Source organism: Pongo abelii, chromosome 16, assembly GCF_028885655.2.
Source record: "Pongo abelii isolate AG06213 chromosome 16, NHGRI_mPonAbe1-v2.0_pri, whole genome shotgun sequence".
Taxonomy (NCBI): domain Eukaryota; kingdom Metazoa; phylum Chordata; class Mammalia; order Primates; family Hominidae; genus Pongo; species Pongo abelii.
In genome coordinates, this window is record NC_072001.2 from 30,914,364 (window position 1) to 30,941,610 (window position 27,247).

The 27,247-nt window shown below is 44.0% G+C and overlaps 1 pseudogene; it reads left to right on the forward strand.

The window, feature by feature from the left end:
• The first annotated feature begins 13,933 nt into the window (after window positions 1-13,933).
• On the forward strand, window positions 13,934-16,071 carry LOC129050430 (Krueppel-like factor 4; annotated as a pseudogene).
• The last annotated feature ends 11,176 nt before the right edge of the window (window positions 16,072-27,247 follow it).

Below are 27,247 nucleotides of genomic sequence, written 5' to 3' on the forward strand. Positions count from 1 at the left end.
TGTCACAGCCTCCAAGGCCGGGAGAGCTGGGTCGGGGGACCGGGGGCAGGGGTGGGGACCGGGGAAGCACGGGCAGCCGCAGTCCCCGGGAATCCGCCCGCTCTACGCCCCCAGGCGGCAGCACCAGCCCGACTGATGCGGCAAGAGCAGGAAGAGGCCCCGGGAAAGCGCCGGGGACATCCAGTGGGGCGGAAGGGTAGAGGCTGGCTGGGGTGGAGGAACGGGGAGGATCCCCCCCGCGAAGGAGAGCCGAGGGACCAGGGCTGGGGGTGGGGAGCGGTGTCTCTGCCATTGTCCCCGCGGGCTTCCTGGGCGCCGGCTCCGCTACTCTCTCCCGCCACGCGCGAGTTCTGCTCCTGCTGCGGTGGGAGCGGCGGGACGGCCAGGCGGGCTCTCGTCCTCGCACACGCGCACTCACGCCTCACGAGCTCACACACACGCTCAAACTCACTCACTCTCCCATACACTCAAATATGGGCAGCGCTGCACAGCAGCCGGCACCTCCTCAAAACTATCTAGATTCTTAAGAAGAGACCAAGGCCAGGTGCGGTGGCTCACGCCTGCAATCCCAGCACTTTGGGAGGCTGAGGCGGGCAGATCACCTGAGGTCAGGAGTTCGAGGCCAGCCTGACCAACATGGCGAAACCCCGTCTCTACTAAAAATACAAAAATTAACCGGGCGTGGCGGTTGGCGCCTGTGATCCCAACTACTCGGGAGGCTGAGGCAGGAAAATTGCTTGAACACGGGACGCAGAGATTGCAGTGAGCCGAGATCATGCCATTGCACTGCAGCCTGGGCGACAGAGAGAGATTCCGTCTCAAAAAAAAAAAAAAAAAAAAAGAGAGAGACCAACATTTTCAGTTATCTATAACTCAGCCCAATGGGTAGAAGGTGATGATAGAAATTCCAATAGAAAACTCAGGCATACTGAGGAGAACCCATGTGTGGTATACACTGATGGTTGCCTAATCAACACCATTACCTGCCCCATCCCCAAATTGTTTCTTAATGGCTTCCCATTGTGGAGGTTGGAGATTCCTGGTTCTCACTCTTCCGGCTTCTCTTGCAGCTGGGGCTTGGGTATGTGCCCCGATCCTGGCCAGTGGAGCCTACAGGAAATCTTCTGGAAGGGCTTCTGGAAAAAGATTTTTCTTCCTGATAGAGACATATAAAGAGAAATGGTCCTTGGTGCCTTTAAACATGACTCTATGTCAATATGATGCTTGGAACTGTGGCAGCCATCTTGTAATCATGAGAAGACAGGTTTGAGGGCAAAAATGAACAAGCTAAGGATGGATGAGGGGAAAGATGAGAAGAGTTTGAGTATTTGATAGTATAATTTACTGACTCGGCCAGTTCTGCCATTGCCTACTTCAGACTCCTTGTTAAGCTGAGATAATAAGGTTCTCCCCCTTTTCAAAATAAATTTTTAAAGTTTAGAATAGTTTTAGATTTTTAAAAAATTGTGAAGATAGTGGAGAGAGCTCCTATATACCCCACGCCCAGCTTCCTGTATTATTACATTTATGTTACATTTGTTATAATTAACAAACCAACATTAATACATTATTATTGGATAAAGCCCATACTTTATTCAGGTTCCTTTTGTTTTGACCTAATGTCCTTTTTCTGTCCCAGGATTCCATCCAGGGTGCTACATTACATTTAGTTATCACATCTCCTTGGGAACCTCTTGGCAGCGGCAGTTTCTCTGACTTTCCTTACTTTTGATCACCTGGATGATTTTGAGGCATACTGCGCAGGTAGATTCTCCCTCAATGGGGATTTGTCTGATGTTTTTCTTGTGATTAGACTGGGGTTATGGATCTTTTTGAGGAAGATCACAGACTGCAAAGTAATAAGGTTGTAACCCCATAAAGGGAGAGACTTTATTCTCAACACATCATATCAAGGGTACATATTATCACCATGACTTACCACTGCTGATGTAGCCTTCATCATCTAGCTGAGGGAGTGTTTGACAGAAGGTTCCTTCACTGTGAAGTTAATCTTTTCCTTCCTTGCCTTCCTCTTTGGGAGGAAGTCACTAGACACAGCCCACATTAAGAGGTGGGGAGTAATGCTTTACCTCCTTGAGGGAGAAGTAGCTGCATAAATGATTTGAAATTCTGCACATAAGATTTGTCTATTCTCTCCTCATTTATTTATTATTGAGTCACTTATTTTTTATCTGTATGGTCTCATAGATATTTATTTCATAATTTGGGTTATAATCTAATACCACTTTATTGTGTTACCAAATTGTTCTGGCTTTGACCATTGGGTGTTCTTTCAGTTGGCAGGGGGTTGGGGGAGTGAAGGGATCTTATATCCAAGGCCTATAGTAGGGGCTACTGAAATGTAGACCAAATAGGGGTCCCAGCAAACCCTCAGGGGATCTGAAGCACTTGGAAGAGCTGAAATTGCAAGAGCTTTGTCAGCAAGGAGATATTGTCAAACTTCTCTGAAAACAACTGCTGTGCTTTTCTCCTGTTGAAAGAAAAACCAGAAGTTAAATCAATGATCGATGTCCAGTAGTGGTGAACATTTTCTTATTTTTCTCTCTAATGCCTTTGTAAACTGAATCCTATCATATACCAAGAGATTCAAATGTTTTATAAGTTCATTTATAGATATTCTGTGAAGTGGCATTTTCTCTCCCAAACTGGACTGAAGCTTGGACAGGGGACAGGGAAGATGCCCAGTGGACTAAATAAGCCAGCTCAGGAATTAAGCAAAGCAATGAAGGAAGAGCTGCCCCAACAAGGTCAGGTAGTGGAGGGGAATTGAGTACCCAGGAGGAATGACTTCAGATCTTGTACACAAAAGCCGCGAAGCGGGTTTTTCAAGCACCAACCTTAAATTCAGCACCAGGGGTCAAAGACAGCTACCCACAGTTCTACTGAGATTTCTTCTGGCCTTAAATTAGGGCTGATCTTCCAGGTCAGGGCTTCTCCACAAAGCAGACTTCATTTTCCAGCTGATTGTGTAATATCTCAACCCCAATAACTGAAGTAGAATTAATGTCTTTCCTGTCGCCTCCCTTATTCATAGGACCTCATCCCAAATTGTATTTATTTCTCACTTGCATCAAAGTTAGTACAGTGTTATTGCATAATAGTTATGAGCCTGTGCTCTGGACTCAGACAGCCTGTGCTTAAATAAAAAGTCTGTGGCTTCCTAGTGGTGTGACCCTGTGTAAGTTTTTTTTATTTTTTTGACCATTGTGAGTCTTTGCTTGATGTGTTCATGTAACAAATATTTATTGAATTCTTCCAATATATAAAGGACATGTCTGGGTCTTGGGAATACAGTTGTGCTTCTTATATAAGCTGCATTCTCTTGGGATGAAACAGACAGCACAAGCATACTTTAAAAATCCATAAAATAATTTTAAAGTGATAAATCTTATAAAGAAAATTAAACAAGACATTGTGGCACAGAGTAACTTAAGGGAGAGACTTTAGCTGGAATAGTTGGAGGAACTGTCTCTGAAGAGATGAGATTTTAGTGGAGACCTGAAGCGGTGAGATGGAACCAGCCATATAACAAGCCAGAAGAAGAGGGGTCCAGGTAGAGGGTAGCAAGTACTCAACCTCCGAGGCAGGAAGGAGCACGTCATGTGTTGTAGTTTCCCAGGGATGATGTAACAAATTAGCACAAACTGAATGGCTTAAAACAACAGGAGTTAATTATTTTGCTGTCCTGGAGGATTGAAGTCCAAAGTTAAGCTGTCAGTAGGGCCATGCTTCCTCGAAAACCTCTAGAAACATTCTTATCATACCTCACCGGGCAAGGGCCTAACTGAAGGGACATCCCTATTATATCCTGCTGGGCAAAGGTCCAAGGAAAACCCTATTCACATCCCACTGGAGAAAGGGCCAAACCACCTGATCATAAGTACATCTTTTCAATATCCTGCTGGGCAGCAAGCCATATTGCCCAGACCCCTCCCGCCCATACCTATAAGTACCCCAGCCTGTAAGCGGCAGAGAGCTCTGGCATTAAGCTGATCCCCTACTTCTGCAGGTTTTTTGCAATATACCTGTGTTGCTGTTGAGCCACCCCCTGTGTGTGTGTGTGTCTTTCTTTAACACTCGCCTTCCCTTCAAAACCTAACAGGGAGCTCTGAGAGCAGGGACCCTCTTGGCATTATGTTTGTAGTGCCTACGATGCCCAGCAGGCTGCCCTGTATGTAGAAGGGCCTCAGTAAAGACATGATGATGGCAGCGAACTTGCCTACTGGGAGCAAGGCAAAGGAGGACTGCATGGGAAAGGTCCACAACCAGTGAGAGTGCAGTCAGGAAGGCACTGGACCAGGAACACGCTGGGAAATTACCTGCAATTCCCCTGGCCTTGGTTGTCATGAAAAAAAATTCTCATCAATAAAAAGAGTCAATGAAACCTGGGGAAGCCTTGTGGCCACACAGAAGATCAGACAGACACTAGGAAGGTAATAGAGGAAAGTGAGACCTGGGGGAGGGAGCGTGACTGCCTAGAGGTGCTCCTCCCGCTCCAGGCACTTGTTATTCTGGGAAATGCAGGACCAGTGGGGCCCAGTCTTTTGTTTTCTAAAAAAATCAGAATGGATTTTGATGTGCAACTTATCTCCTTTAAAATATTGACTCTATTAAAAAGGAGGAAAAGTACAGACTGAATAAAGCAGGTTTGTGGCTGCCAGTCTGCGAACACTGCTGGATCATCTAGCTCTGGAGGCAGTGACTTTTCAAGCCTCCTGGGTCTCACTCACAACACAGTCAGCCTGATGTGGCTCAAAGGACATCAAAGCCATCGGAGAAGATCTCAGTTCAAACTCTGCATAAACGTCTTTAAGCCCCTACTTCCTGGGGTACAGTCTTGTCCTGATTGTTTTAGCAGAGTGTTGTGGATCCATTGAGTCACCTTGAAAAGTCCCGTGTTTCCACATGTTCTCACTCATAGGTGGGACCTGAACAATGAGAACACTTGGACACAGGGCAGGGAACATCACACACCAGGGCCTGTCGGGGTGGGGGACTGGGGGAGGGATAGCATTAGGAGATATACCTAATGTAAATGACGAGTTAATGGGTGCAGCAAACCAACGTGGCACATGTATACATAGGTAACAAACCTGCATGTTGTGCACATGTACCCTAGAACTTAAAGTATAATAAAAAAAGAGAAAAGCCCTGTGTTTTATACAACAATGATAGTAGCAGTCATTAGTGGTGATGGCTGACACTGATGTCCTTTGTATCCAGCACTGTGCTAACTCTTGTTATAAAAGAGTTATGTAAAAGCTCACCGCAAGTCTTCCTCACAACTCAAAAGGATAGGTGCTATTTGCACCCACATTTTTCAGGTGAGGAAATTGAGGCTTGGGGGCATTAAGTGACTCCCTGAAGGTCACATGACAGGTAAACTGATGGAGCCAAGACTGGAACTCCAAGTCTGTATGATCTTAGAACCTGGATTCTGGACACCATTAGGTACTCTGCTCTTTCCCTAAAGTAGAAGTTGAAGCTATGCAGCCCTTTAAAAATGAAATTATATGTGGAATCAAAGTGGAGGTGTTCTTGTCAAAGAGGTAAGGGGAGGCAGAGCCCAAGCCCTGTGCTTCTCTGCTGCGGTGGACATTGTGGTGACTTCCCCAGAATCTACACTGCCCTTCCCATTGTATCACAGCATAGCTATGCTGATTGGGTAGAACGAATCCACCCCAGCTCCAGGGACTAGGCCTGCTTGGCCTTAGCCAAGGGGTGTTCTCATCTCTTTGACTCACTGATCAGGGCAATGCCAGGTACATAAATCAGGCGAAGTTAATAGCACATGGAATTCCCCCAACCGTGCAATTGGCTCCAGACTTTTGTTTGCTGTTTGTTGAATCAACATGCTGTTTCCTCCCAGATGAGAGTCAAGACACAGGTATCCCTGGATGCTTCTGGAAACCAGCTTGCAACTGTAAGAGACACCAGCTTGAGCATGAAGCCAATACATAGAGGGAGCAGAGTCTAAAGAATCCAAAGGCTCAGAGCCAGAACCTGATCATACTGTGCCTGAAGTTCCCATATTGATTTGGTGTTTTGGGCTGTGAGTGACAGAATATCCAGCTAAAATTGAGTTAAATAACAGAATGTTATATTATTTCACTTAACAGTCTTGGAGCAGGCAGTTTTATGGCTGGTTCAGTGGCTCAGTGACATCCCAAATAATCTAGGCACTTTCATTTTTTGACTAGTCAGTGCGTCAGCAGTGTTTCTCCTTATGATCACATTTAGCTGCAGCAGCTCTGTGCATCACATGATAATAAGCAAACAGAAACATAAGGTAAAGCTTACTCATTCCCTAATTCTGTTCTCATCCAAGAGGAATGTCTTTCCCAGAAGTTCCTCAGCTGACTTCCCCTTACCTCTCATTGGCCAGAACTGGTCTTGTGCCCATCATTAAACCAATCACTAATCACTTCCACGGGAAAGTGGGATTTTCATGATTGACATAGACCAGTCATAGTTCATGTTCTATGGCTGGGGAGAGATGTCACCTTTCCAGGACACATTGTAGCCCAAACAAAATCAGATATCTGTAAATAAGGGAAAGAGGGAAGAATAGCTGTTTTGGTCAGCAACCCACAATGTCTGTCCCACCTATCCTGTTGCTGAGATTTCTTGGTTCTGTAAGCCAGTAAGTATTGTCTAAACCCAGTTGAACTGGGTTTGTTTTTATAACTGGAAGCCTTCTAATGGATATACACCCAGAGGCACCTCCATGCAACACTAGAGCTAAACCAGGCACTGAGCTAAACCAGGCCCTACTACTGGCTGGGGCTTCTCCAGACTTACTAGTAATTAGTAATCTCTCCCTGTCAGCAGACATAACTCAGATCTGGCTGCCCTCTGCACAGATTCCAAAATCTTCATGCCCCAGTTTAGGTCACTTCAGAGGCTTCCACCCCATTCACCTTCTGTTCCTCAGTCCTAAAATTCCACCATTAGCTCATGACCTTTGTGGCTTTCTCTTTTCTGGTGTTCTCGTAGGGGCCTTCCATTAAGACACTCACACCTTCAACTAAATGACATTGTCAGACCTTCCCCTGTGGGCTAGAGGGGAGGGATACATGTTTGAGGTTTGAGGGAGGGTGGGGAAGATGAAAATAACTCAGAAAGGCTTGGGTCTGGTTCACTCATTCATTCATTCAATTTATCCATTTAGCTCACATGTATTGAGCACCTAATATGTGCCAAGCACTCTTCTAGATGTAAGAGGGCAACAACCTCTCCTCCTCCTCCTCCTCCTTCTTCTTCCTCTTCTTCTTCCTTTTCTTCTTTCTCTCTCTCTCTCTCTTTCTTCATATAGGAGTTGAGGGAAGCACCCAGTAGCCTTTAACTCCACCTCGCTAAGTCCAGCCAGCTCCCCATCCCAGCCTGTATCTCACTCTCTCCTCTTGATCCATCTGCATTGATGGCTTCATCCCAGCTGATGTGTCTCAGCTCCCAAAGGAGGCTCCATAAGAAATTCAGAAGGCTAATGTGACCCTGGCTGCAGCTCAGTCAAGATGATGACAAATGGCATTAGAGCTGCTAGCCCTTTCCCAGCCCTCCTCCCCTTTACCTGTCAGTCCTACTAAATCCTGCAGAACTAGCCTCAGGTGATGCAGGTGGAGAAAGGTGTTTGCATTCAACCTGGCACTGGAACTCTGGCTGACGAGCCCAAGGAGGTACTAGGTGGAAACCTGGAGGCACCTGCCTGGTCTAACCCGGGCTTGAGCCCTGGGTCCAGGCTTCTTGGACCATCCAGCTTGCTAGCATGGGGAGGGAGGATGGTGAAAGACCACCAGGACCAGACTTACTAACAAGCAGGGTGTCCCTGTTTCAATTTAAGGAACTGGGACACTCCCTCTCCTCAAACAATCTACTTCTACTTATTCTCCACAAGTGACACCAAGTCACTCTTGGTGCTTTATTGCAAGTTGTTAAGCATTGCCTTTCCAAGATACACACATGTCCTTGGGAGAAGGATTTGACTGAGTCCCTGAAACTTCAGTGTGGTTGATGAAGTTCTTGAAAGATTTTCCCCTAAAAAGAGGGACCTGAGACCAAGTGATCCAGAACAAAAAAAAAAGGAAAATTGACAGGACTCCATCCTCCTGACCTAATCACCTCCTAGAGGCCCCACCGCTTGTATCATCACACTGGGAGTTAAGATTTCAACATATGAATTCTAGGGGGGACACAAACATTCGGTCCATTGCAATGACCCAGCTGGCTCAAGGTCCAGGCAACCTCGTGAGAACTTGCAGGGGACGCTTTTGGACAACTCTGCTCATTGCACCACAGTATTTTTCCTTGTGCATCATCTATCAAATGACACGAGTGCATCTGAGATCTACAGAAGTTGTACTAGACATTTTATTTGTATTCATTTATTCATTCTTTCTAATTACCTGACTTCTGATCATCCCCTTTGTGTATGGCAATTCATCCACTGTGTAAATCTTGCTAGAAGGCAAGGCACCTTCTCTCACTAGGGAAACCTGAAAAGCCAGATACCTGTTTTCTCTGCCCCCTGGCACTTGGACTTGGGCCATGTGACCTAAGTTCAGACAAACAGATGCCTCTACCAACTAACTAATACAAATGCACTGGAAGAGCGGATTTGGGAAAATGCAGTCTTTTACGCATTCATTTTATGCCAGCAACAACAGCAGTGGTACCCATTATTCAGTGGCCCTAGAAGCAGCGACAGCAGCATGGCATCCACTTTCCAGGGATGAGGGACTAGAGAAAATGAGATAAAGAAGGAGAAACGCCAACTTAAGTGGGTGCAATTAAGGTCCCTGCTACAGACAACAGGGATTTGATTCTTCCATGAACTCTGAGAAGCATATGGAATGCTCCCAGAATTCTCTCCTGAAGGACTAAAGATTAGGACATTTGTTCATCATTGTTTCCAATGGAACTGTCTACCATCTCCAAGACCCAAGATCTCTATCCCAACAAAGTCTAACATTGTTGGGGCTGGGTGTGGTGGCTCATGCCTGTAATCCCAGCACTTTGGGAGGCCAAGGTGGGCGGATCACGAGGTCAGGAGATGGCGACCATACTGGCTAAAACGGTGAAACCCCGTCTCTACTAAAAATACCAAAAAATTAGCTGGGTGTGGTGGTGGGCGCCAGTAGTCCCAGCTACTCGGGAGGCTGAGGCAGGAGAATGGCGTGAACTCGGGAGGCGGAGCTTGCAGTGAGCCGAGATCGAGCCACCGCACTCCAGCCTGGGTGACAGAGCGAGACTCTGTCTGAAAAACAAACAAACAAACAAAAAGGGAGGCAAGAAAATCAGATAATAAAGGAGAGGTAGGAGCCTCCAGAAGCAGGAAAAGGCAAGGAGACAGGTTCCTCCCTAGAGCCTTCAGAGAGAGAACGCAGTCTCGCCAGCACCTTAATTTTAGTCCCATGAGACCCGCTTTGGACTTCTGACCTCCAGACCTCTATGAATAGTTTTTGTTATTTTGAGCCACTAAGTTGGCAGGCATTTGTTCCAGCAGCAATAGATAACTGACACAGAAGGCCAGAGACTGAGGGTGGCCAGGGATGGGGTGAGGTGAGCGCAGGGTGAGGGCATCGGGACCAAAGGCCATGAAGGTGGACAGTGGGCCCAGATGCTCACTTGCGTCCAAAGGCCAGGGGGACCGAACAACCCCAGCAGGGGATGCAGCAGGACTGAAGCCTAAACCAAAGACCCAAAGGGGTGAAATGTCCCTACAGAGGCCAGCAGGGCCCAGCCACCAGCACCCAGACCTGACACATATTCCCTTGCTCCTTCACTTTTTAAGTGCTCCCCTGCACAAAGACTATATAAACCAAAAATAGAATTCTAAGCCCTCCAACCACCAGAATGAACTCCTGCTCTTGGCAAAATAAATTCCAAAGTTAACCTGAAAACTAGTTTAGGTGTGCCTCATTATGCCCTCCTTCCTTTTGAAATTACTGAGACAACAGACTCTCTCTGAAGCCAGCTACCTGGAGACTTCGGCTGCATGATAAAAACTTGGTCTCCACAACCTCTTATCTTAGCCCAGACATTCCTCTCCATTGACTCTAGGTCTTTAGACAATAACTTAACCCTTTCAACCAATTGCCAATTAGAAAGTATTTGAATCTGCTTATGACCTGGACGCCCCTGGCTTCCAGTTGTCCCACCTTTCCAGACTGAGCCAATGGACATCTTGTTTGTATTGATTAATGTCTTTTGAGTCCCCAAAATGTACAAAACCAAGGTGTAGCCTGACCACTTTGGGCACATGTTCTCGAGATCTCCTGAAGGCTGTGTTATGGGCCATTAGTCACTCATATTTGGCTCAGAATAAATCTCTTCAAATATTTTACAGAGTTGGACTCTTTTCATCGACAACTATAATTCTGAGGCAAAATCAAAGGAAAGGGAGAGGGAGTGCTTAAGAGGAGAGAACATGCCAGAGAGCACATATGAATGTTGAAATCAGAGAATTTAATTTATCAGTCAAATGACACTTTCAGAATAGTCTCTGCTTTAAACATGAAGATGTAAAGTGACCTTGGAGTGGTATGATTATGTTTTCTACCATCGTTTGTAGCCCAGTTATACAGAAGATATTTACATTTTTGCATACACTGTGGCTATTTTAGCAAGCTGCAGGAAGATACTGAGTGCTAAGCGTGTCCATATTCACGATCTCATTAACTGACACAGGCACCCTAGAGGGAATTATTCTATTGCAATCTTCCTATTTTTTTAGATGAGAAAAGGGAGGATTAGAAAAATAAGGAACTTTGCCCACAGTAACACAGCTGGTGAGGGATAGCACTGAGCTCCATCCTCAAATCCATCTGACTATAAAAGACCAGGCTCTAGGCCAGCCCCACAGTGGCTCACACCTGTAATCTTAGCACTTTACAAAGCTGAGGCAGGAGGATTGCTTGAGGCCAGAAGTTTGAGACCAGCCTGGGCAACCTTGTCTCTACAAACAATTTTAAAATTCCAGGTATGATGGCATGTGCCTATAGTCCAAGCTACTTGGGAGGCTGAGGTGAGAAGATTGCTTGAGCCCTGGCATTCGAGGTAGCAGTAAGCTATGATCACGTCACTGCACTCCAGCCTGGGCAACAGAACGAAACCCTGTCGCTTGGGGGAAAAAAAAAGACCAGGCTGTTAGACTCTTTTGCACTACCCTTGATGACATAAACCTAGCCAAAGTGCAGATTCCTAAAAAGGTGCCTTCCCCACCTGCCACATTTACATATCCAGCCTCATTAACCACCAATTCCCTGTATTTCCTATTTTTCACATTTTATTCTGTGCAGTTATCTTTATATTATTTTATTCCATCTCCTAGACTCTGCTTATGGAAGCAGAAACTGTATCTTTTATCTCTTTGTATTCAAAGCCTTTAGCTCTAGTGTTCAGCACTTAATATGCCAGAAAACAGGCATTGTTTTGAGAGTCTCCTCTCACCCACCCACGTGCCAGCATGAATTATCTAATTTTAATGAGTAGAAAATGCAAACAGATTGTTTTTCTAAGATCACATGGTGAGACCGTTTGAGTACTGATAGGATATATCCCAAAGTTGTCTGAACCCAGGACTGGACATCTTAACAGTTGTCATAAAATTCCCCATCATTGTAACTATAGAAATGCAGAAACTATGATAAATGCTTAATATAAACAAGCTTTATCAGCTTGGGTAGTCACCTAACCTTTATGTGACTCATCTTTAAAATGAAGGCCTTGGGTTCTTTGGCATTTTTTGTCAGCAGCATAACACAAGTATATCTGAGGTTCTGCAGGTATAACCTGAGACTGCACATATAAAAAAGAAAGACACTAAGTCTAACTTTTATTTTGTATAATTGACATTTGTATTGAGATAATTGTAGATTGACACGAAATTGCAAGAAAAAATAGAGCCCTCATGTACCCTTTATGCAGTTTTTCCTAATGGTAACGTCTTGCAAAATTATAATACAGTATCAAAACCAAGATATTGAGGTTGATAAAATTCTCCAATCTTATTCAGATTTCCCTGGGTTTACTTCATTTGTATGTGTGTGTTAATCCTATGCAGTTTTATCGCATGTGTAGGTTCTAGTATTCACCACCATTGTCATGTTACAGAACACTTTCATCACCTCCAGGATCTCTGGTGTTACCCACATAGACTTCTTCAATAACCACACCCACTTCCCTCCCACCCTCTCTCCTGTCCCAGATAACTACTAATCTCTTCTCCATTTCTAAAATGTTATCATATCAAGAATGTTATATAAATATTATCATACAGTATATAACTTTGGGATTGGCTTTTATCATCAACATAATTCCCTGGAGATTCATCCAAGTCACTATATGTATTGATAATTTGCTTCTTGTTACTGCTGAGAAGTATTCCGTGGTATGGATGTATGCCACGTGTTTTGTGATTTACCCTTGAAAGACATCTGAGCTGCTTCCTGTTTGGGGCTATTACAAATAAAGCTACTATGAAAATTAGTGTATAGGTTCTTCTGCTAACATATCCTTTTATTTTCTTGGATAGATGTTCAATAGTAAAATTGCCAGATTGTAGAGTAATTGCACATAAGAAACTGCCAAACTATTTTCCAGAGTGGTTGCACCATTTTACATTCCCACCAGCAATGTGAGAGTGATCCAGTCTCACCACATCATTGCCAACACTTAGTGGTTACTATTTTTTACATTAGCCATTTTGATAGGCATGTAGTGATATCACACTGTGGTTTTAATTTGCATTTCCTTACTGGCTAATGATGTTGAACATTTTTCATGTGCTTATTTTCCATCTGTATATTCTTGTCAGTGAAATGTCCTTTCATGTCTTTTTCCCACTTTCTAATTGGATTTTTTTTTTTTTTTGCTGTTCAGTTTTGAGAAGTCTTTATATTAGATATCAACTCTTCGTCAAGTGTGTAGTTTGCAATTATGTTCTCCCACTTTGTAGTTTGTTATTTCATTCTCTTCACTTGTCTTTCACAGAGCAAAAGTTTTGAATTTTGATGAGGTCTAGTTTATAAATATCTTCTTTTATGGATCATGTTTTTGTTTCCAGTCTAAAGATTTTTATTTTTTCCTAAAAGTTTTACAGTTTTACATTTACATCCATGATTCATTTTGAGTTCATTTTTGTATAAAGTTTGAGAATTAAGTCAAGGTTTGGTTTTCTATGTTTGTGGATGTCCAATCGCTCCAGTACCATTTGTTGAAAAGGTTAGCTTTTATTTTTAAAACGGATGATTTTCTGATTTACTCCATATTTATATTTTTCATAGACTAGTAATGACTTCTATTATGTGACATTAAATACAATTTATCCTCCAAGGAGATATGTCAAGTAAATCCTGGGCAGTTCCCCCACCAGAGAGAAGGAATGTGTCTGCGTGTCTGCGGGAGCGCGGGGAGCAGAGGCGGTGGAGGGCGGCGGCGGCACCGGGAGCCGCCGAGTGACCCTCCCCGCCCCTCTGGCCCCCCACCCTCCCACCCGCCCGGGTCCCGCGAACACGGCTGCGCGCGCTCCACACAACTCCCCGGACTCCGCGCCCTGCGCCGCCGACCAGTTCGCAGCTCCGCGCCACCGCAGCCAGTCTCACCTGGCGGCACCGCCCGCCCACCGCCCCGGCCACAGCCCCTGCGCCCACGGCCCCGGCCACAGCCCCTGCGCCCACCGCCCCGGCCACAGCCCCTGCGCCCACGGCAGCACTCGAGGCGACGTTGACAGTGGTGGGGGACGTTGCTGAGGGGAAGAGAGCGCAGCCCGGCCACCGGACCTACTTACTCGCCTTGCTGATTGTCTATTTTTGAGTTTACAACTTTTCTAAGAACTTTTGTATACAAAGGAACTTTTTAAAAACGACGCTTCCAATTTATATTTAATCCAAAGAAGAAGGTCTCGGCCAATTTGGGGTTTTGGGTTTTGGCTTCGTTTCTTCTCTTCGTTGACTTCGGGGTTCGGGTGCCCCAGCTGCTTCCGGCTCCCGAGGACCTTCTGGGCCCCCACATTAATGAGGCAGCCACCTGGCGAGTCTGACATGGCTGTCAGAGACGCGCTGCTCCCATCTTTCTCCACGTTCGCGTCTGGCCCGGCGGGAAGGGAGAAGACACTGCGTCAAGCAGGTGCCCCGAATAACCGCTGGCGGGAGGAGCTCTCCCACATGGAGCGACTTCCCCCGGTGCTTCCCGGCCGCCCCTATGACCTGGCGGCGGCGACCGTGGCCACAGACCTGGAGAGCGGCGGAGCCGGTGCGGCTTGCGGCGGTAGCAACCTGGCGCCCCTACCTCGGAGAGAGACCGAGGAGTCAACGATCTCCTGGACCTGGACTTTCATCCTCTCCAATTCGCTGACCCATCCTCCGGAGTCAGTGGCCGCCACCGTGTCCTCGTCAGCGTCAGCCTCCTCCTCCTCCTCGTCGTCCCCGTCGAGCAGCGGCCCTGCCAGCGCGCCCCCCACCTGCAGCTTCACCGATCCCATCCGGGCCGGGAAACACCCGGGCGTGGCGCCGGGCGGCACGGGCGGAGACCTCTTGATGGCAGGGAGTCCGCTCCCCCTCCGACGGCTCCCTTCAACCTGGCGGACATCAACGACGTGAGCCCCTCGGGCGGCTTCGTGGCCGAGCTCCTGCGGCCAGAATTGGACCCGGTGTACATTCCGCCGCAGCAGCCGCAGCCGCCAGGTGCCGGGCTGATGGGCAAGTTCGTGCTGAAGGCGTCGCTGAGCGCCCCTGGCAGCGAGTGTGCCCGCCCGTCGGTCATCAGCGTCAGCAAAGGCAGCCCTGACGGCAGCCACCCGGTGGTGGTGGCGCCCTACAAAGGCGGGCCGCCGCGCACATGCCCCAAGATCAAGCGGGAGGCGGTCTCCTCGTGCACTCACTTGGGCGTTGGACCCCCTCTCAGCAATGGCCACCGGCCGGCTGCACACGACTTCCCCCTGGGGCGGCAGCTCCCCAGCAGGACTACCCCGACCCTGGGTCTGGAGGAAGTGCTGAGCAGCCGGGACTGTCACCCTGCCCTGCCGCTTCCCCCCTCCCCCTCCGGCTTCCATCCCCACCCGGGGCCCAATTACCCATCCTTCCTGCCCGACCAGATGCAGCCGCAAGTCCCGCCGCTCCATTACCAAGAGCTCATGCCACCCGGTTCCTGCATGCCTGAGGAGCCCAAGCCAAAGAGGGGAAGACGATCGTGGCCCCGAAAAGGGCCGCCACCCACACTTGTGATTACGCGGGCTGCGGCAAAACCTACACAGAGTTCCCATCTCAAGGCACACCTGCGAACCCACACAGGTGAGAAACCTTACCACTGTGTCTGGGACAGCTGTGGATGGAAATTCGCCCGCTCGGATGAACTGACCAGGCACTACCGTAAACACACTGGGCACTGCCCATTCCAGTGCCAAAAATGCGACCGAGCATTTTCCAGGTCGGACCACCTCGCCTTACACATGAAGAGGCATTTTTAAATCCCAAACAGTGGATATGACCCACACTGCCAGAAGAGAATTCAGTAATTTTTACTTTTCACACTGTCTTCCCGATGAGAGAAGGAGCCCAGCCAGAAAGCACTACAATCATCACAAATTCCCAACTGAGTCATCTTGTGCGTGGATAATCAGGAAAAATGAAGAATCCAAAGGACAAAAATCAAAGAACAGATGGGGTCTGTGACTGGATCTTCTATCATTCCAATTCTAAATCAGACTTGAATTTTCCTGGACTTACAAAATGCCAAGGGGGTGACTGGAAGTTGTGGATATCAGGGTATAAATTATATCCGTGAGTTGGGGGAGGGAAGACCAGAATTCCCTTGAATTGTGTATTGATGCAATATAAGCACAAAAGATCACCTTGTATTCTCTTTACCTTCTAAACGCCATTATTATGATGTTAGAAGAAGAGGAAGAAATTCAGGTACAGAAAACATGTTTAAGTAGCCTAAATGATGGTGCTTGGTGAGTCTTGGTTCTAAAGGTACCAATCAAGGAAGCCAAAGTTTTCAAACTGCTGCATACTTTGACAAGGAATATCTATATTTGTCTTCCTATCTACATTTACGACCTAAGTCAGGTAATATACCTGGTTGACTTCTTTAGCATTTTTATGCAGACAGTCTGTTATGCACTGTGGTTTCAGATGTGCAATAATTTGTACAATGGTTTATTCCCAAGTATGCCTTAAGCAGAACAAATGTGTTTTTCTATATAGTTCCTTGCCTTAATAAATATGTAATATAAATTTAAGCAAACATCTATCTTATATATTTGTAAACTACAAAGTAAAATGAACATTTTGTGGAGTTTGTATTTTGCATACTCAAGGTGAGAATTAAGTTTTAAATAAACCTATAATATTTTATCTGAAAAAAAAATCCTGTGGTTTACTTTACTCATTGGAATAGATCCACAGGTTCCTTAGGGCATGTAAATGACAGGGTGAGAATAAGTACTGGATGATACTGGAAGCTCCTGTCAGCTTTAATAATCTATCTATGTCTCTGTTTCTCTTCCTTCCATCCCTTCACCCCCTCTTCTCTTCTCTCTGTCTCTCTCACTAAACCACCATTTATTGATGGGGTTACCGTAGCTCCTAATTTAACCAAGGTGATGAAGGTTATGCCAATTGGTGAAATTATTTGCACCCCCATTTGCCCCCAAAGGTGCCCTGGTTAGAGCAATACATTACGCAGTCATTGTATCTATCAAAGACTTTCTCTGTTTAGCACTTTACTCTTTATATTTCACATGCTTTACACTTAGCCTTAACAATAATTCTTTGTCTTAGATTTGCTTTAGCCCCAACATGCAAAGGGAGAATTTGAGCAAAAAGACTTCAAGCATCTTGCAGAGGTGGCAGGCCTCTATACAAGACTTTAAACTCCTACAGGTGTGGACATGAATCAGCATGATCTAATTATTCTGGCTATCGACTCTTCATCAGTCTACGTGGTGGCCATAAATTCTGGATCTAGGTGAGTATACACATATATATAATTGTTTACTGATGCTCCAAGACACATTATATTCAATGGCTTATGTGATATATTCAAATTCTTCTCCCTAGTTAGAATGTGTGGTTCAATGTGCTTTGACTCTGATTTTCACAAGGCTCCCCAGTGCATTTAGCATCCCTCAGAAGAAGTAATTGATGAGTTTAAGAGCTGGAGAATGCACAGCCAATTCCACGTGGCCATATCACCCAATCCATCTTTGAAAATTAATCATCGAACAAGTCCCTCTGCATTCTGGCATAATGGGGTAACATGCAATCCCAATAGACTCACTTTGGGTGACCTTCCCCTACCCTGTCAAGTGCAGGTGTTAATTGATTATAAAACATGGTCACATAAAGTGAAATATTTACTCATGTTTCCCAACTTTATAGCCACCCTGTAGATTTGTAATTGGGTTGTCTTCCTCACTAGAATGTACACTCCATGAGGGAGCAGGATATGTCTGTCTTGTTCATTGATGAATGTATCCTTAGCAGCTAGGAGCCTGTATTTAGATAATATGCTCTCCACTTTTAAATGCATGATTAAAATCTGGGAAAGTGAGGAAAGAAGGGAACAAAGAATAAATGATCTTGAATGGGATTGTTATCAAACTAAAGGAGATAAAAGGATAGTTTGAACTGAAGTATAAGAAAGAACTGTCTATCAAGGTATAGTTAGAGCAGTTCTTAGGGAGAAGTTTATCATCTTACATGCATGCAATTGAAAAGAATACAAGAAAAAATTAATAATGAAGCACTTATCTCAAGATGTTGGAACAGCAAAACAAAGTATAAACAAAGAAATACCAAATAGCAATTTGAAATAGAAAACATGCAATGCAAGGAAGCAACGAAGTCAAAATTCAGTTATTAAAAAGACTAATAAAATTAACACTAGTGAAACCTACTTAGAACAGAAGAGAAAAGGTACAAATAATGAATATTGGAATATGACGGTAGCCTAATAAAAAGAAGAAAAGAATCTTTTCAACTAAAAATAAGTTTTATTTACAAATGATGCATACATTTAAAATATCATAAAAGAGAGGGATGAACAATTTATGCCAATAAAAGTGGACCAAATAAACTTTTAGAAAATAAAAGTTGCTAAAACTGACTAACTGATCCAGAAAAAAATAGAAAATGTGAATAGTTCTACAACTACTGAAAGAATTCAATCAGTTGCTTAGACTGAGGTGTCAACCCCAACTTCTCTCTTTCTAATACATCCACTTCTAGTAATCAACAAGTCCTGTCAGTTTACCTGCCAAATATATTCAGAATTTGACCTCTTCCCATGATTTCACTGACGTGACTCTGGTCCAAGCCAACATCATCTCTCATCTGGATTACCGCTTCCACCCTTGCCTCCATGCAGTCAGGGTAATCCCTTTACAACAGAGTTCAGACAGAGTCACCCACTGTTCTAAGCGTTCAGGTGGCCCCCATGTGACCCAGATTAAAAACCTAAGTCTTCATTCTTCCTTATGAGGCCCTACCTACTTGACCTATTTTCCTGTTAGCTCTTTAGCTCTCTTCTTTTTCGGCTTCAGTAGCTATCTTACCAATCGTTGAACACAAGGAGCTATTTAGGCTGTCCTAGAGTCTTTGCACTTTCTGATTTCTCTGCCTGGGAGACTCTTCCTCCTGGAACCCACATGGCTATTTCTCTCGCTTTCTTAAAATATGAACTGAAAAGCCATCTTCTCAGACCTTCCTTGGCCACACAGTCCAAAATGTTAACCTCCTGCCATTTGTATTTCTTCTCCCTACTGTATATGTTTTTCTCTACTACACATCACCATGTAACTTACTATGTATTTTATTTATCGATATGGTTTATTATCTGTTTTCCTCATTGGAATGGGGAACTTCATAAGGGGAGAGCTTCTTGTATATGTTCACTGCTGTTTCCCCAGGGTCTAGAACAGCAAGGAGGCCACCATAGCTGGACTATATTCAGCAAGGGGTGGAGTAGCAGGGGAGAAGGTCAGAAGAGTTAACAGGAAACAGATCATTTAGGGCCGCATAAGTCAAAGTGAGGACTTTGGCTATTATGCTAGAAAGACATGAGCGAGCACTTGGAGGGCTTAGGAAAACTAAAGACCTAAATAAATGCAGTGATCACTATGTCCGTGAATATTACTATGTCCGTGGAAAACTAAATATTGTAAAGATGTCAAGAATCGACAAGTTAACTGATAAATTCAATGCAATCCCCTATCAAAATCCTAGCAAGTTTTTTTTTTTGTGGAAATTGATAAAGTGACATTACAATGTACCTAGAAATGCAAAAGGCCAAGAGCAGCCCAGCCAATCTTGAAGAACAAAGTTAAGAGACTTACACTACCAGATATTAAGACTTATTTTTAAATGACAGTAATTAAGTAAGTATGGTATTGGCATAAGAACAGATAACTAAAGGAAAGAAACAAAATATAGAACCCAGAAATAAACCCATATAGCTTGTGAAAAAAGCCATATGGCAAAGCAGTGAGGAAGGAATGGTCTTTTCAGTAGATGGTGTTGAGTCATCTGGGAAATTACATGAAAAATAAATCAATCAATCTACCTTTCACCATATTTTTTTTTTTTGAGATGGACTCTCGCTCTGTTGTCCAGGCTCAAGGGCAGGGGGGCAATCTTGGCTCACTGCTACCTTTCACCATTTTTTTTTTTTTGAGATGGACTACCTTTCAATCAATCTACCTTTCAATCAATCTACCTTTCACCATTTTTTTTTTTTGAGATGGACTCTCGCTCTGTTGTCCAGGCTCAAGGGCAGTGGGGCAATCTTGGCTCACTGCTACCTCCACCTCCTGGGTTAAAGCAATTCTCAGCCTCAACCTCCCAAGTAGCTGGGATTACAGGTGCCTGCCACCACACCCTGCTAATTTTTGTATTTTTAGTAGAGACGGGGTTTCACCATCTTGGCCAGGCTTGTCTTGAACTCCTGACCTCGTGATCCACCCACCTTGGCCTCCCAAAGTGCTGGGATTACAGGTGTGAGCCACCATACCTGGCCCAATCCCATCTGAATTTATGTCTAATTGTGAAAAGTAAAACAAAGAGTTAGGTGATATAATAGGACAATATTTTCATGAATTCAAAGTAGGAAAAGGTGTCTTAAATAGGACAAAACCACATTAACAAAAAAGGAAAAGATTAATAAATTTGACTACATTAAAATTAAGAACACCTGTTCCTCAGAAGACACCATTAAAAAAGTGAAAAAAGGCAAGCCAAAGCATGGAAGAAGGTATTGGCAATAAATATACCTGACACAGTATTCTTATACTGTATATGCACAAACCTTTTTGAATTGATAGCAGACAACCCAATTTTTAAAATGGGCAAAATACTTGAACAGGCACTTCACACACAACCAATATCAAAATGGACAATAGATATAGAAAAGGTGCTCAGTCTCATCAGTAGTTGTGAGAAATCTAATTAATCCCAAAATGACAGTACCACACAACCACCTAAAATTAAAAGGATTGGCTAAAACTAAGATGATTGACAATACCAAGTTTTGTCAAGAATGTGGAACAACTGGAACCACACACATTGTTGGTGAAGAGTGTATTTTTACAGTTTCTAAAAAGAAAACATTTTAGCATTATCTATTAAAACTGAAGATATCTGTACCCTGTAACTTAGCAATTATAGTCCTGAGTAATATCTTATGGAAATTTAGGCTTTTGTTCACCAGAATTTATGTACAAGAATGTTCATAGCAGCACTATAATGTTCATAAACTAGAAAAATTCAAACATCCATTAGGAGTAGAATGGATAACTACATGGCAGTATATTCATATACTGAAATATTGTACAGTAACAAAAATAACATGCTAGACATGATAACATGGACAAATGTCACAAACATAGACACAAGATAACATGTAAAGTGTTTTTCCATTTACCTGGACTTCAAGTAACAGGCAAAGCTAAAATAGAGTGTTTATGGACGCATACAATAGAGTGTTTATGAATGCATGCTTGGGTGGTTAACGTGTAAAGAAAAGGTAGAATATAATTAGCATAAAAGGATAGTGTTTATCTTTGGACCTGTCTCAACCCACTCTGTCCCTTGGGTTCCTCTCTGGTAAAATGGCTACAGTGATTCCCACCTGTAGTATACCTTGAGATCGTGTTCTAGACTCCATTGGCCATAAGGCATCCCTCCTCCCTCTCCCACAGAAAGCCTCACATCACAGAGTGATTTCCTCCAGCTGAAATCACTAATGCAATTTGGTCACCTCAGTGGAGCACATAAAGGGACAGAGAAGGAGAAAACCAAGACCTGGAATCAGTGCTTGCTTCACTTGAAGGGCCATTTGGGTGGAAGATGAGGTAGGAAGAGGAAAGATGGAGCCAATAAGGGGGTGGTGGGAGATCTTCTAGTGGGAGGGAATTGGCAGCCAGCCAGGGGACCTAGGCTTCAGCCTCAGCTCATAAAAATTACTGTAGGGCCTTGAAAAACTTACTGACCCTCTTTGGCACTAGTTTCTTTCTCTGTAAAATGAGAGAAGTTGAAATTCAGCTCTCTTTTATGGAGTGCCTATTTTATATTAGATGGGCATTGTCCTAGGAGCTCTGGGAGCTCTACTATTTTAAATACAAAAGCCTGAGTGGGGTGAATCTTGTCCCTATTTTAAGGATAGCAATTGTAAGGATGAGATATGATCTGAGAAGTCACTAGCCGGGGAAAAGACAGCTTAGAATTCTCCAACCCATTCATAATATGGATAAGCAAGTGTGGTACTGTAGTGTGATATGCCCCCCATCAGTTTACTTAAGGGTGTATGTCTGCTGCCTGAACTCTGAAGGCCAGCCAATGAGCCAAGGTCATGGTGCCCAGGCAAGGAGCAGGTGTTTTTGTGAACCCGAGCCTCCCAGAGGGTATCTAAGAATCTACAAGAAAACAGTCTCATTGCATACACATGGTAGGCAAAGAGCCAGAAAATTTGCTTAAAAGTAGCTTAGGGCTGAGAGGTAGGGTGAATCTCTAAAGCTGTCCCGCTACCATCCAGGAATGCTTCGTATGTAAGTCCTAACAAACTCATCTACCTGCCAAGCTAACTCATTTTTTGCTCTCTTGGCTCCCTCCCAGTTTGGGGGGATAGCTTTCAATTATGATTCTGGGTTTTTCTTGTTACAGGTATAGTGTTGTCTACTGATACCATTATTTTCACATGGTCAATTTTTAATTATATATCAAATAAAATGAGTACACGTTTTTGTTGATTAAAAAAAGTAAAACATTGGCAATAAGTCCCATTTAAGTTGATCATCTCTAGAGAAGTAAGTACTGTCATCAGGTCAGCGTGTACTGTTCTGGACTTTATTTCCAAGTATTCATATCTATACATTTTAGATGAAACTATAGAAAATACCTAGTACAGTGCCACCTAGAGTAAATGAATTTCAATTAGACAAATTTGAAATGAGGCCGAAGAATGATCATATTAATAATTGTGTCTCATATTGAGGTAAGAGGTGGGATTCCACTCCAGAGGCAGGCTTGGACTGCAGACCAGATTAAAGACTAGCTAAAGCAGGGAAGAAGCAAAAGCCCCTCTCCATAAGACACGCCCACCAGTGAGGGCCATGTCAGTTTATCATTGCCATGGCAACACTGGAAGTTACAGCCTCTTTCCATGGCAATGGCCTGACAACCTGGAGATTACCACCCTTTTTCTAAATATCTCTGCATATTCTGCCTATTAATTTGCATATAATTAAAAGTGGGTATAGGTCCGGGGCGGTGGCTCATGTCCATAATCCCAACACTTTGGGAGGCTGAGGTTAGTGGATCACCTGAGATCAGGAGTTCAAGACCAGCCTGGTCAACATGGTGAAACCCTGTCTCTACAAAAATACAAAAAAAAAAAAAAAAAAAAAAAAAATTTGCCAGGCATGATGACCGTTGCCTGTAATCTCAGCTACTAGGGAGGCTGAGGCAGGAGAATTGCTTGAACCCAGGAGGCAGAGGTTGCAGTGAGATGAGCTGAGATTGCGCCATTGCACTCCAGCCTGGGCAACAGAGTGAGACTCTATCTAAAATAAAATAAAAATAAAAATGTGGATATAAACATGACTGGAGAAGTGCCCCTGAGCTGTTACTCTGGGCACACCACCTACCCGGGAGCCCTGCTCCACAACAGTATTTCTGCTGCTGCTGTGCACCACCGCCTCAGTAAAAGTTGCTGTCCAACACCACCAGCTCACCAAAAGCCATCCCGGGCTAAGATCTAATCTGGAGGCTTGCCTGCCCCACATCAACATTAGGTACAAATTTCAATATCATGCAGTTCTCCCAAAGTTTCCAAAATTTGTAAGGAGTCATATCACTTATAAGCAGTAAAGAACACTAATTGTCAATTTTGGCTATGTCAATGACACCTGGCCATATCACTTTAGCATATAAACTAAAATAGACCCATTTAACAATCAAATCCATGACTGCTAGTGTCCTGTGATGAACACATTGTTACTAACGCTTTAGAATATTCTAAATGATTTTGTAACATGGATAGTTATTTTAACATTTACTTTTATTAAAATTTTAAGTATTTTAATTACTACACCAGTCCCATCCAAATATTCATTAAATAGTAGAGCTTTTAGAGGATTTTAAAAAATTCATGAAGATCAATTACTTTGAAGTGGCAATTAGATGTTAGAATGTACTACAATGACACTTAAACACCACAATGCACTGTACAGTTAGGTTAGTAGAGAACACTCAATACAACATCAGAGCTAAAGCTGAGAAAATTACAAAGGCAGCATTAGCGTAGACATATTCCACAAAGGATGTACATTTATGCCCCTGAGAATGCCTCCTTTCTATCAGATGTCTATTCTTAGGGGGATATTAGTGTTGAATGATGCAGGTTTTGAATTTTCCTAGGCCTTTGTAAACAAAATCTTGGCATAGACTGCACTATCGTTATGTGTGAGGGTGAAGTAGATTTTTAATTTTGCTTTTGGTTCAATTTTTTCCTGTATTTGGTATTTACATATATTTTAAACCCTGAGGAAATATGCATTATTTTTACAAAAAAAAATCAATGTCTTATTTTTGTGTGTAAAGTACATTTTATTTAAAAAAACTGTAAACTCCACCCATATCACTTAGAATATCCCTGCGTTATATGTTTTTTCCTTTTTTTTTTTTTTCTTTTTTGAGATGGAGTCTCACTCTGTCATCCAGGCTGGAGTGCGGTGGCACGATCTCAGCTCATTGCAAGCTCCGCCTCCCAGGTTCACACTATTCTCCTGCCTCAGCCTCCCGACTAGCTGGGACTACAGGCGCCCACCACCACACCAGGCTAATTTTTTGTATTTTTAGTAGAGACAGGGTTTCACCATGTTAGCCAGATGGTCTCGAACTCCTGACCTTGTGATCTGCCTGCCTCGGCCTCCCAAAGTGCTGGGATTACAGGCGTGAGCCACCGTGCCTGGCCCTGTTCTTTCTTTTTTATCCTTGGCAGCAGGAAGTCACCTGCATTAAATAATTTTTAATGGGCATCTAGCATCTCACCTTACAGGTTCCTACAAGTTATTTTATCTTTTTCTTCACATTTAGATGTTTTACAATGTATTGCTGTTAACGTGAACTATAAGAAACGTACCTACACACATATCTTTGGACAACTATTTCCTTAGGTCACATTACTAGAGCTAGAGTTGCTATATTAAAGTGCATGCTCCTTGTAAATCTTGATGTGGAGTGGCCTCCAACAAATATAATTTGTTTTAGAAATTATATTCCAAAAATAATTTATGAGAATTAACATTTCCCCAAACTGATACCCATCCTAGATATCATTTTTCTTTATAATCTTTGCTGACTATAAAGGCCAAAACTTGTATTTAAACATTAGCATTTTTGTCTGGGTGTGGTGGCTCATGCTGTAATCCCAGTACTTTGGGAGGCTGAGGCAGACAGATCACCTGAGGTCAGTAGTTCAAGACCAGCCTGCCCAAAACGGCAAAACCCATTTCTACTAAAAATACAAAAATTAGCCAAGAGTGGTGGTGCACACCTGTAATCTCAGCTACTCAGGAGGCTGAGGCAGGAGAATCGCATGAACCCAGGAGGCAGAGGTTGTAATGAGCTTAGATTGAGCCACTGCACTCAAGCCTGGGCAACAGAGCGAGACTGTGTCTCAAAAAATAAATAAATAAACAAACACTTGCATTTTTAATTTGTAGTTTATGGACTGTTTTTGCATATTTATTCTTCATTTGCATTTCCTTTTTATTACTTACCCTTCATATTCATAGATCATTTTTATGATAGTGTAATATTCTTACAAATGTGTAAGAGATAATTAAATGAAGTCAACAAACCATTTCTTTCATATACGTAACAAATGTATTTTTTAAGTGTGTTTTTGCTTGTTTTTTTCTAAAAGCAAGATTTTAAATTTGTCTAGAGTAAAGTAGATAAGAAAATTATTTTGTATTTTCTCTAGACTCCTGCTGGTTTAGTGTTAAAAATGTTAAGCCAAAAGTCTAGGTGAAATGTATGTGTTATAGGGTGTATGTGCTAGACAGATAATCTTCCTCTCTCCCACCAACACCTCTAGTTTTCTAACATGATTTTCCTCCCTTCCCTAGAAATTCCACCTTTATCATATTCTAATTTTTTTTTTTTTGTTTTGTTTTGATACGGAGTTTTCCTCTTGTTGCCCAGGCTGGAGTGCAATAGTGCGATCTCGGCTCACCGCAACCTCTGCCTCCCAGGTTCAAGCGATTCTCCTGCCTCAGCCTCCTGAGTAGCTGGGAATTACAGGCGCCGGCCACCACACCCGGCTAATTTTGTATTTTTAGTGGAGACGGCGTTTCTCCACGTTGGTCAGGCTGGTCTCAAACTCCCGACCTCAGGTGATCTGCCTGCCTTGGCCTCCCAAAGTGCTGGGATTACAGGCGTGAGCCACCACACGTGGTCTTTTTTTTTTTTTTTTCCGAATAGGTGTCTCACTCCACTCCCTGGTCCAGGCTGGAGTGCAGTGGTGCGATCATAGCTCACTACAGCCTGGACAGCTCAGACTCACATGTTCCTTCTACCTCAGCTTCCCGAGTAGCTGGGACTGCAGGTATACACTACTATGCCCAGCTAATTTTTATTTTTATTTTTATTTTTATTTTTTGAGTCAGAGTGTGGCTCTGTCACCCAGGCTGGAGTGCAGTGGTGCGATCTCAGCTCACTGCAAGCTCCGCCTCCCGGGTTCACACCATTCTCCTGCCTCAGCCTCCAGAGTAGCTGGGACTACAGATGCCCGCCACCATGCCCGGCTAATTTTTTTGTATTTTTTGTAGAGACGGGGTTTCACCGTGTTAGCCAAGATGGTCTAGATCTCCTGACCTCGTGATCCACCCGCCTCGGCCTCCCAAAGCGCTGGGATTACAGTGGTGAGCCACCGCCCCTGGCATACCCAGCTAATTTTTTCTAGGATTTTTTTTTTCTTTTTCTTCTTTGAGATGGGATCATATTATGTTGCCCAGGAGGGTCTCTGACTCCTGGTCTGAAGTGATCCTCCTGCCTTGGCTTCCCAAAGCACTGGGATTACAGGCCTGAGCCACCATGCCTGGCTGGAGCTTACTATTTTTAAAGTTATTATTATCGGCCGGATGTGGTGGCTCACGCCTGTAACCCCAACACTTTGGGAGGCCGAGGCAGGTGGATCACGGGGTCAGGAGTTAGAGACCATCCTGGCTAACACAGTGCAACCCCGTCTCTACTAAAAATACAAAAAAATTAGCGGGGCATGGTGGTGGGCGCCTGTAATCCCAGCTACTCCGGAGGCTGAGGCAGGAGAATGGCGTGAACGCGGGAGGCGGAGCTTGCAGTGAGCTGAGATCAGGCCAGTGCACTCCAGCCTGGGCTACAGAGCGAGACTCCGTATCAAAAATAAATAAATAAATAAAGTTATTATTATCATATCATCATTGCCAGAAAAGAAACAATTGATATAAAAGTATATTGGCCTACATATCATCTTAACCATGGGATCAAAGTTAATTTTACCAAAAATGAATGTGTGGGATAAACAGAAACAGTGGAGGCTGCAGCTCCCAGAACAATAGCCACAATATCAGGAGCAGGACCTGCAGCGTCAGCTATCCCGACCCTATTCCATAGTCATCATCCCGTCCCCGTCCCCATCCCTGGGGGTGGGAAGAAGGAGTGGCAGTAGCTGCGGCAACCGCTGAACT